Genomic DNA, 8,519 nt, shown 5'->3' on the forward strand with positions numbered 1-8,519 from the left:
TCTTATCCTGGTATGCATGGCACCCCTAATCCTTATCCTGGTATGCATGGCACCACTCTTCCCCAATCCTGGTATGCATGTCACCCCTTTTGCTGGTATGCATGGCACCCCTCATCCCTATCCTGGTATACATGGCACCCCTTATCCCCATCCTGGTATGCAAGTTACCCCTAATTCTTATATACAAGGTCCCCATCATCCTTATATGAAAGGCCCCCATCATCCCCATACTGGTATGCAAGGCCCCCCTCATCCCTATCCTCGTATGCATGGCACCCCTCATCGTTATCCTGGCATGCATGGCACCCCTCATCCCTATCCTGGTATGCATGGAACCCCTCATCCCTATCCTCATAAGCATGGCACCCCTCATCCCTATCCTTGTATGCATGGCACTCCTCATCCTTATCCTGGTATGCATGGCATCCCTCATCCCTATCGTGGTATGCATGGTACCCCCTCATCTCTATCTTGATTAGGCATGAGCGAACATTTGAAAAATTAGTGGCAGACGCCACCAAAGTGGCATCAATTTCACTTCTGTAGAAAGAGTGTAAATAAGACCCACACCTCTTCCAGTACAGCCAACTCAGAAGATGGAGACCTAACCAGGAGTGTTCACATTGCCCTAAATGAGGGCCTAACACCACCAAACTGACATACCTGTCCCACTACAGCCAACCCAGGAGATGCAGACTCAATCGGAAGTGTTTACATTTAAAAAAAAATAGGGCCTAAGACCACCATTTCCATGGCAAACAGATTGGAGATGGTGGAGTTCAACCTTTTAGGTTTGTCATGTGTAGGATGAAACAATCTTTTACGTGATCACAACAGCGGGACTGAGGGCTGGCTAAGGTGCTGAGAGAGGGCAGAGCATGGTGAAACGGAAAAACTGGTGGAGCGTGAGTGAGGTGCAGATGTTACGGTGGATTGAGAAACATGCGGTGTGCTCGGTGAAACAAACACAGCAGGCTTGTCCGCTTCACTTACAGCTGACGGACTGTCACTCAGCCTGACTGGAGCGGGTAAAGAACCAAAGTTTCTGCGATGGGAGACCCGCGTGACAATACTCGGCACAGTAACAGAGGAGGAGGAAGAAGCAGTGGGTGCGTTTGATGGGGCAGCTAATGGTTGTTGAGGTGCGCTGGTCCGCATTTCAGCGCGGTAAGATTCCCAGCGTAAAGAATGTTGTTTGAGCATGTGAACGTTCATGCATGTAGTAGTCAAATTATTGCAGTTTTTCCCTCTACTGAGTTTTTTTATCACAAAGTTTGCAGATAACGTGAGTTGGCTCATCCTTTGCAGTGACAAAAAGGGCCCATGCTAGGCAATCCTTGCTGCCCCTAAAAGCTGCAGACCCAAGACCGCTGCTGGCCACAGCCACGTTTGTGGCTAAGGATGCAGTGCTCATCGTCCTTGCATCACTCCGTGTCTGCGCCGTAGTGCGAAACGTAACCTCCTCGTCTTCTTCCTCCACCTCCTCAGATTAGCTACTCGGCTGCGTGACTCAGGGTTCACACCAAGTAGGATCTTCAACCTCATCATCATCCAATGTGTTATCCCATTCCTCGCCCTCAGAGTGACCCCTCTCCTCTTGTTGCCCTGACAGCACAGTACAGTCCGCAGGAGCCTCAGATATCTGAGTCTCATCGGGATCACCTCTCTCCCCTGCGGTTAATGTCTGGTGATGTGGGTCAGGAACCAGCTCGGACCCTACCTCGCCATGCCCCGAATCCAAGCTAGAAAAATTTGGGCATCGGTGCAGATGCTTTCCTCCCCTTGACTCTGTGACTGTTTGGAGTACACTTCTGAAGCCCATGGTGTAGAATGGGTGAAGAGTTCTACAGAGAGGGCACTGGAAGCAGAGCTTGCCATCCACTGGAGCACCTGATCTTTCTAGGCCTTATCAACAAGGCGTATCGCTGTGCGGCTGCCAAAGGAATGGAGTGCAGTAGGCCGTCCACTAACATAAGTTGTCAGTTGTCTTTGGATAGGACCTGTTTGTGTTTGTTCACTAGTGCTTTCACTAACATTACCATGTACCCCATGTACACCTTGAACACCAAGCTTATTCCCCCTTCCACCACGCTCTCTCTTTTTCCCATGCAAGTTGGTCAGATACAGTGGTAGGAGCACGCAATTAACTAAAGAAAAATATGTTTTTTTCCTATGCAATAGCTTAGCATACACCTGAATTTCAGCGACACTAAATGACAAGGTAAGATATGGCCTGCCGTATAACGTTACTAACAGACAAAAGAAATTTGTTAGTGTGCATGAGGCCGATAAAACCTACGAGATATTCTCCAAACAATTTCAAACTGAGATGTCCCCTGCCGTATTACTTTATTAACAGAAGAAATGTTTTTTTTGAATGTGGATGAGGCCAGTATGACATAGAATATATGCTCCAAAATATTCCAAACTCAGATCTAGCCAGCTGTATCACTTTACTTAGAGCAAAAATATTTTTGGGTTACTCTGCAGGTTACTCTGCATAAGCTCTGCGTCCAGCTGACTTTGACCGCCACTGACGTAGTAGCTGGCTTATAGCACTGTATGACTTTTGGCACAGGAAAAAATATTTTTTTGGACTGGGCGCAGCAAGAGAAAAAATGTATTTTTTTACTCTGAAACCACCTGAAGTTCAACTTCACTAAAATAGTATCTGACACTAAAAAAAAAGTGCACACAGCTTTCAATATCACAATAGCAACAGAAGAAAAACTGATTTTGTACTCTGCAATAAGAAGCTCTGCAGACTGTGCAGAGCACAATTTCAACCCCACTAAATGAAAAGGTGCACTGCGCTTGATCACATTAGCAAGTGCAAAAAAAGATTCAAGGTATAATGAGACATGGAGCTCTATACCAGCGGTGCACAGCACTATTGTATGGCACGGGCCCTCTGTTTCTGTCAGAATCTCCGTACTTGCACAAGAACATCAAAAATATGCTGCACCAGCGGTTGCAGAGGTATACAGGCCAGGAATTATCTACACTATCTGACCACCACACAAGCGCCCATCTATCTAGCGAATATCTCTCATTACACAGGAGAACACTGAGCTGCGTCTATCTCCAGCAGTGACATGGATATAATGGCACTGAGGGAACATGGCCGCTTTTTATATTGAGAGTACATGTGATTTCGGCAGCCAATTGCAGAAGCCCATATGTCTGAATAGTGTAGATGCTTCCTGTGCTATGATTGGCTGGCCGAGCTTTCCTCAGTTAAAGTTACCGCGCACAGGAATAAAAAAACAGTGCACCGCTGATCTGACCTGTTCTAAGCTCTCCACAGCCCCACACTCACCTGGCACGTGTCACCACTCATCATACTATGCTAAAAAAACTGTTCAAAATGCCGTGATTGCCCTATATTCGCTGTCCCGCGCAAATCCGTCAAACTTTTCCGATTTTAAGATTTTTGTTATTGGTGCCTATACATAAAGATCAATCTTTTCACATATTGAATCCAGAGAGCATTATAAGGTGAATAATAAAAAATTCTCCAGCTAGATATGATGTTTATATAAAAAATTCTTCATGAAACAATCGTGGTTTGCGATGTTGCAATTGAGATATAATTATATATGACATGATTTTATTATTGGTACTGTTTTAAAGATTAGTGTCAATACGTGGGGGCTACTAATTATGTGGAGTGAGCATTATGAAATTTTATAATAAAAATTATAAAATTAATAATAAAAAATTATAATAAGTTTTTTATATACAAAAATTATAATAAGTGATGTTCAAAAAATATTCTATAAAATTATATCATATGTGGATGTTCCATTCATACAGTTTAATTAGGTGTATTTGATAATTTAAAATGTTGATAAATGAAAACATTTGGGTTTCTGTTTTTGTAGTGATATGGAGATATTATTTGTTTTCTATAATGTTTCATTATTATTTCATACATCTTGTATTTTGTGTTATATTCTGTTGTAGTCTTTGTATCTTTACAATATTTTTTGTAATATTTTTTTTGTAAAGTTTGTATGATGTCATTTGCTTTAAATTCCTTTATATATGTGTGAAAGTTGTCTTGTTATCCACAATTGAAAAAAGCCTGCAAGGGGCTGAAACGTCTTGTTGTAGTCTTCCTACATGTGAAATAAATGAACTGATCGTATAGACGTGAGTGTATGCTCCCTACAGACTGAAGCTGGCTGCTGCAGCACAGCTAGATAAAAGCAAGGAGCCCATTGTGACACATGCAATGTCTGTTCTGTGGCACCCCAGGGGTCCGGTTGCCACAGTGGCATTGCCTCCCTCACAGGGGGTGATGCCATGCCTGGAAGCAAGGAGGGGTGCCCTAATCAGGTTCACCAGCATACAACACTTTCCTGGCTCCAGACCAGAGAGGGAAGCTACTCCCCTTAGCAACTGGAATCTGGAGGTGGGGTTAGTAAGAGTGAGGAGTTGAAGACAAGGCAGAGAAGAGGAAGGACCTGGGGAAGGGAGCTGTGTACAAGCTCGCCACAGAGGAGAGAAGCGCAAGTGAACCGGACACCGGAGTCCGTGGCTGTGGGGCACTGAAGGCCCAGCAGTAGAATCCCGAGGGCAGGAGACTGGAGGTCTCCTGGCCCAACCAGATGCCCGGCGGCACAGCAGCACCATAGGGCCCAGCACCACCACGGCGTGGGAGCGACACTTGAGGAAGGCTCAAGCTGCCTGCCATATGGGTGAGGAAAAAGACATTTTACTCAGGGACGAGGGCCGCAGCATAGCTTCAAACAGCAGGGCCAAAGAGAATAGTGCAGAGGGAAGACCTACAACTCCACCTGGCGAGGTGGATCCCCAACTTGCTTCCAGGCTGCCCGGACCTCCACTACCAGATAGTACCCGTGCCCCGGTCTGCTCTGCCAAAAAGCAAGTAAAGCTAAGAGGAAAACGCCATTAATGTGCTGTCTGTTCATTACCTGCGCCCTCAGCCCTGCATGACACAGTCCCAGCCGACAGCTTCTACTCTTCAAATCATCTACACTGCCCCGGAGCTTAGTTCTGCTTGTGGAGAGCTGAACCAATTCTGCTGCGTCACCATCACCTCCAGGGGATCTGCACTGCAGCGGCGGCCCCATATAGCCGCATACCACAGGTGGTGTCACGAACATTATCTCTAAAAACTTTTTTCCCCTTTAATTTATCCTTTAATTGACTGCCCTGGGTCAAGGACCGGGTCACTGACACCGTGACATCCCCCAGCATTGACCAACCCGGCTACCGAGTACCCCACGGCCCAGGGGCCGCGTCATGTTCCATTTTTCATTCTTGCATTATTCCATTGTCCCATTGTTAGGGAGCAATGAAACAATGGGACAATGGAATAATGCAAGAATAGAACAGACATTGCACGTTTCATAATGGGCTCCTGGATTTTATCTGGCAGTGCTGCAGCAGCCAGCTTTAGTCTGTAGGGAGCCTACAGACTGCTAAGCAGGGGCACCGCTACTCGTTTGTTCATTAATTAGTTTTATTAGTATAGTTGTGGGTTTTAAGGTGTCTATTGATGAACAACATGTCTTCCTAAGGGGAATCTTTGTCCCTATCCTCACAATGGGTGCCTTCTTGGGGCCAAGGTGCAGCCACAGGCCAAAATCAATTCAGGTAATCGCTTCTCCACCTTTTGGCTATGATCAAGTGTACTATCTTTTCTTATCAGTTTAATACCTGATATGTCCCCTATACGTCCACCTACTTTCACACATTTTCCTTTCCCTCCTAATGTCCCACGTGCTTCAAGACCGGGAAGAGTGGGGGGAAGAGAGGGTAACTAATTATTGAACAAACGAGCAGCGGTCCCCCCTGCTTCCCAGTCTGTAGGCTCTCTACCACTGCTCGTTTGTTCATTAATTAGTTATCCTCTCTACCCCCCCGGTCTTGAGGGGCGTGAGACATTGGCGGGGGGGGGGGGAATGTGTGAAAATAGGTGGACCTATGCAGATTAAAAACATGTGGGGTGCATCTGCAACAAGCAGTATAGTTGTGGGTTTTAAGGTGTCTATTGATGAACAACTTGTCTTCCTAAGGGGAGCCTTTGTCCCTATCCCTACAATTGGTGCCTTCTTGGGGCCAGGGTGCAGCCATAGGCCAAAACCAATTCAGGTAATTGCTTCTCGGCTTTTTGGCTAAGATAAAGTGTAGTATCTTTTCTCATCAGTTTAATACCTTACACGTCCCTAATATTTCCACCTATTTTCACACATTTTCCTCTCCTCTCCCCCCTAATGTCCCACGTGCCCCAAGACCGGGAAGGGTGGGAGGTAGAGAGGGTAACTAATTATTGAACAAAAGAGCAGCGGTCCCCCCTGCTTCCCAGTCTGTATGCTCCCTACAGACTGAAGTTGGCTGCTGCAGCACAGCTAGATAAAAGCCAGGAGCCCATTATGACACGTGCAATGTCTGTTCTATTCTTACATTCTTACACTATTCCACTGTCCCATGGAACAATGGCACAATGGAATAATGCAAGAATGGAAAAATGGAACAGACATTGCAAGCGTCATAATGGGCTCCTGTCTTTTATCTGGTAGTGCTGCAGCAGCCGGCTTCAGTCTGTAGGGAGCCTACAGACTGGGAAGCAGGGGGGACCACTGCTAGTTTGCTCATTAATTAGTTATCCTCTCTAGCCCCCCCCCCCGGGTCTTGGGGCGCGTGGGACATTGGCCTGGTAATGTGTGAAATTAGGTGGACTTATGGGGATTAAAAACGTGTGGGGTGCATCTGCAACAAGCAGTATAGTTGTGGGTTTTAAGATGTCTATTAATGAACAACATGTCTTCTTACGGGGAGTCTTTGTCCCTATCCCTATCCCCTATACGTCTACCTATTTTCACATATTCTCTTCTCCTCTCCCGCCTAATGTCCCACGAGCCTCAAGACAGGGAAAGGTGGAGGGTAGAGAGGGTAACTAATTATTGAACAAACGAGCAGCTGTCCCCCCTTCTTCCCAGTCTGTATGCTCCCTACTGACTGAAGCTGGCTGCTGCAGCACAGCTAGATAAAAGCCAAGAGACCATTATGACACGTGCAATGTCTGTTCCATTCTTCCATTCTTGCATTATTCCATTGTCCCATTGTTAGAGGGCAATGGTACAATGGGACAATGGAATAATGCAACGTTCACACGTAGAGTTTTTGATGCGTTTCTGCACTTTTGCATTGCTTTCAACCAAGAAAAATGCATTCACTGGGAAATGTCATTTTAATATTTTACAACCTTAGCTGACCATGTGGTGTTTGACACATCATCAGACACATGCATACAGTGCTGAAAAGACATGGGATAGCCTGAGGAAGACCCCTGGATGCATCTCTGACTCCCAGGTAACTGCCTAAAAGTGTGCCCATCATAAGTGTTCCTTGGCGCATGCGAAGATGCCTCCCGCCCACTTGTCGTTGCAGACTTGCAACAATCACCGTCCACGTACTTGTCCCAGTAGAGGTGGAAGCTTTACACAATCTTATGCCAGCGGCGGTCGGGTGTCCATACTCGGTCCCCAGCAGCCACTATTTCTCCCAAGATCGTCTCCGCCTTCCACAAGCACGGGTCCCACAACATTATCCATGCCCTCCCCAGAGCACTTACTGGGAAGGACCGCCTAAACACAAACACGTGGACAGGTGAATGTGGCCAGGTGAATGTGGCCAGGGACGGTACAGAGCCAGTCCACAGCTTTTTTTACTGAGAGTTATATTTCACCACAGCCATATTCTTTACCTCGGTGAAAGGACTGGCACAGAGGGAAACCGTATCTACTTCGGCTGTCATTTCTCCATCACCAGGTTCCGCCCATTGTCACACACGACCATGCCTGGCTGTATGTTCAGCGGTGAGAGACACAGATCAGGCTGCTGTGTTACATCTTTCAACAACTCTGCAGCGCTGGGCAGTTTGTCACCTAAGCATTAAGCATGTTATCTCCAGCACAGCCTGCTGCCGCTTCGCCAAGGCAGTGCTGCAGTGCTTTCAGCTTGTGACTGATGTGGTCATTTCGGAGATGGAAGAGGAAGTGCAGGAGATGAATAATGTGATCACATTGCAGTTACATTGGCGACTCTGTTTTTTATACTAAAGAAAGATCCTACTGTGTTTTTTTTTTACGTTATTTTTTAAGACAAATGGATTCACCTGGAAATGTCATTTTAACATTTTACAACCTTATCTGGCAGTGTGGTGTGTGAGACATCATCAGACACATCCTGTTTCATCTATGATGGAGGGACTCTGAAAGTCACAAAGCCTATTTTGATAGGGCCATCAGGCGGCCCTTACTATTCTTAAAAGGCCAGTAGTCGGCCCTTGGTATTGTTAGAGAGCCATCAGCCGGCAATGCTTTGTTTTTCCCATTATTAACGAGTGGGTCTCCTATACTCTTATTGTGTATGCAGTGACTTCAAGGGCTGCCAAACATTCGAACGCAACTCAATACCCCTTTGAAGAGACATAGAGGAGGGTCTCAGTAAAAAAAATGTTCCCATTATAAAGGAGTGGGTCTCCT

The 8,519-nt window shown here is 46.2% G+C and overlaps 2 pseudogenes; both read left to right on the forward strand.

Moving 5' to 3' along the window:
- Positions 1–5,628: 5,628 nt before the first annotated feature.
- LOC141152792 (U2 spliceosomal RNA) lies at positions 5,629–5,829 on the forward strand (annotated as a pseudogene).
- Positions 5,830–6,126: 297 nt separating this feature from the next.
- LOC141152797 (U2 spliceosomal RNA) lies at positions 6,127–6,332 on the forward strand (annotated as a pseudogene).
- The last annotated feature ends 2,187 nt before the right edge of the window (positions 6,333–8,519 follow it).

This window comes from Phyllobates terribilis, unplaced genomic scaffold (assembly GCF_046119375.1).
Source record: "Phyllobates terribilis strain yellow unplaced genomic scaffold, ASM4611937v1 Scaffold_6__1_contigs__length_29720123, whole genome shotgun sequence".
Lineage (NCBI taxonomy): Eukaryota > Metazoa > Chordata > Amphibia > Anura > Dendrobatidae > Phyllobates > Phyllobates terribilis.